This window comes from Tupaia chinensis, unplaced genomic scaffold (assembly GCF_000334495.1).
Source record: "Tupaia chinensis unplaced genomic scaffold, TupChi_1.0 Scaffold000047_1, whole genome shotgun sequence".
Classification (NCBI taxonomy): Eukaryota; Metazoa; Chordata; class Mammalia; order Scandentia; family Tupaiidae; genus Tupaia; species Tupaia belangeri.
In genome coordinates this window covers 6,444,148-6,447,526 of record NW_006159505.1, presented here as the reverse complement: position 1 = coordinate 6,447,526, position 3,379 = coordinate 6,444,148, and positions in this window count along the sequence as shown.

Sequence of the window (3,379 nt, the reverse complement as noted above, 5' to 3'; positions counted from 1 at the left end):
AGAGGGGGGGTTGTGGGATGAGATGGGGCATACAGAAGGGGAGGGGCCCACGGGTGGGGCGGGGGAGTACACAGGGGATCCGAAGGGGCTGCAGAGGGATCACAGGGTAGGGTGGGGCTTGTGGATATGGGGCGGGCCCTGGGGATAGGGTGGGCAGAGGGGGACTCGACGTCACAGCGGAGTGCGGGCAGGTGCCACGTGGCAATGAAGGGCTGGAGGGCCAGTAGGCCCTGCAGGGAGAGGTGGTGGCCCAGGTGGCTATGGTGGCCTCAGCCACACAGAAGAGCCTCTGAGTTGCACTCTGCTGCCCCAAGTCCTGTCCGAATCTGAAGGACACCCAGCCTCGTCGAGGCCCTGGCCTGCTCTAGGTGGCTGGTCTGCAGAATAGTCCCAGTGTGGGGTGGATTTGAGGCAGACCCCAAGGACCGTGAGGGCACCTCCCAGGCCCTGCTGGCCCCTGCTTGGACCAGAGGCAGGAGCCTGAACAGACCTCCTCAGTGTCCCTCCCCCTCTTGCTCTCTGCTGTGGGGGAGGGGGGAACGGGACACAAAGGGTACAGGGATAGTACAGGGAGCCTGTCACAGGGCAGGCAGGGGCGGGTGGTGACAGCAGAGCAGAGACCCTGGGGGAGGCCAAGGTAATCAAGAGCTGAGGATGGCACAGGTGAGAGGTGAAGCAGCCCAGGGGGATCCAAGCCCAAGGACCACAAGTGCAGTTCACTGCCGGGGTGCAGTGCCACCCTCCCATGGGTCTGTGGTCAGCCAACATCCCATAGGAGAGGGTGGTGGGCTGGGAACCCCAGGACTCTGTGGGACGCCCTGCCTCTGAGCCCCATGCAGGCCTCCTAGCTCCCAGGCCCTCGGCGGCGAGGTAGATACTGGGAAGGATAAGGGAGCCGCTTTCGAGAGTAAGGCTAGGGTCCTCGGCATCCCCTGAGTCCCCTTCCGTTCCCCTTCCCACCCTTCCCCCATCCTCCGTGCTCAGAGCAGTCAGGAAAATGCCTCGATCCACTGACAAAGACCAGATAGGAAAGACTGTGGGGGAAGCCCACCCTCCCTGTGGCAGCAGGCCAGATCCTTCTCTCCCCCAGGCCCCGCCTGCCCAGCGGCGCCCTCTGCGTCCTGGGCCTACATGATGAATTCCTCACTGCTCTGTGTCTGGGCTCTCCTGGACCTTCTTCTCCCCACCATCTCCACCTGATGGTGGGCTCTAGGGTCTCCCTGGACTGAGGGCTTTACAGAGACATGGACTTCAGGGCTAACACCAGGAAGGCCAGTGACCCCACAGGAGGCACAGTTGGGTGGAGGCGTTTCTCGAAGCCTGCAGGGAAGGTGCCCCCGAGGTCTCCCAGGCGCCTCCAGGCTTCTCCGGAGAGGATTTCAAAGGCCACATCCATCTTCCTGACCCCACTGGCCGTTTGACTTACCCAAGTGGGCTTTGCCGGTGGGATGAAGCAACCCATCCGTTATGTTCAAGAGCTGGGTCTATAAAGGCCTTTATTATAAACATCCGACTCTGCTGCAGGTTTACAAAGCCAGAGCTCAGAAGATGAAAGCGAGCTGGGGTGGGGAGAGGGGAGGCTGACGCCCGCCTGGGAAACCTCCTCTGGAGCCCTCAGAAGGTTTTGCCCATGTCAAATCCCAGAGCTGGGAAGGAGGCCTGGGAATGGGGCCCTGGGAGCCAGCAGGCAATCACTGGGGCTCAGCTGTCTCCGATGGGTCTGGGTCATCTGCTCAGTGTGTGTCCTTCTCCTAGTCACCTAAGCCACCCAGCATGCTGGGACTCACGTCTCTGTCACACTCTGAGCCCCTGGGGGTTGTGAATCCCACACTTTAGCTTTGGGAGCCCAGAGACAAACTCAGAAAAGTGAGTTCATCTGGCCTGAAACGTGGTGAGGGTAGGGTTGCTCCTTTCTGTATCCACCTGAGGCCCCTTGGTGGCCCCACTCTCTCCCCAGCTCTACCCATGGGTGTGTCTACACCTGCTGCCCTGGGGAATGCAGGAGGGTGTGCATGGGGGTAGGTCCACACCTGGGCCTACCCACAATGTCTCTGCTTTCTCCAGTGAAATGGTCTTTTAAGGGTGGTCCTGGGTGGTATGGCCAGGACGGATGTTCCTAAGGCAGGAGCTGGAAGGACCCTGCAGCCTGCAAGTGGGGAGGAAGCAATGGGGACAGAATCCCTGGGCAGCATCCTCTGCAAACAGGTGCTCAGTGGATTCTGAGTGTGAGCCTCACCCAGGGGTGTGGGCTGGGAAAACAGGCGCAGCCCAGCCCCCGCCCCAACAAAGCCCCTCCATCTGAGACCCGCCAGGTTGGAATGTGTTTACCTTTGGCCCAACCCGATTTCCTGCTTTGTAGAAAAGGGGCTTAGAGAGGGCTGTTAGACAGGCTCTGGGAGCCTTGCCGCCACCCAAAGGCACTTTCCAAATGCCCCTGCACGGAGTTCAGAGTGAAGAAGCAAACAGGGGGTTGAATTTCACTCTCAAACCCCAGCTCCAGGGTGGGGTGGGGAGGGGCTGCTGAGAAAGAGCCAGAAAATCTGGGGAACGGGATTTTGAACATTGGCGAGACCCTGTACAGTGCTCAGACCTCTGGTCATGTCCCCTGTCCCTCCCTCACCCCAGGTTTCTGTGGGGAGTTTAGGTTGACCAGAGGCCAAATCATCCAGTTAGAGAAAACAGAACTTACTCCATTTTGCTGTCTCTCTGAGTGCACACGTGCTCGCCCTTACGTGTGTGCTCCTGTGTCTCCTAGCATGAGCCCGTGGGCTGGTGGGCTGCAGGTTACAGGGCTAATGGCTCGGCTGCCAGGGCATGCAGCCTTAGCTGTCTTCCTGTCACTAGAGTATATGTCTCCAGCTGCGTGGCGAGGCTGCTGAACGGGGGTCTTTCCTGGCTGGGTCTTTGTGTGCTGACCAGCTAACCATGCCCACCCATGGAGAGGCAAGGCTACGGGTCCCTGTGCTGTTTGGGGATGCTCTGTGTTGTGGGTGTGTGGTCGTGGCCCCATGTGGGGGCCAATGTCCCCTGCAGGGTGGACCCCTGAGCCTGGCTGTGTGTGTGTCTTGTGCCTTTGTGTGGTTTCATGTCTCAGCATGAATTTAATGACCCGGGAGCACATTTTCAGGCAGGGATTAGGGACAGCTGGGGGGTGGGGTGGAGTCAGGACACTTGTTACACCACTGAAGGAGGACGAAAAATCCCAACACTACAAACAAAATGAAATCCCTTAAACAGGGCTAAAGTGCCATTTGGGGCTTGGCTACAATACACCCTGGGAAGTCACAAAAAAAAAAAAAAAGAAAAGAAAAGAAAAAGAAAAACAGGGTTAGGGCTCCATGGAGGGGGGCCTCCCTTCCCCCCCCCCAAGCTTCTAGGA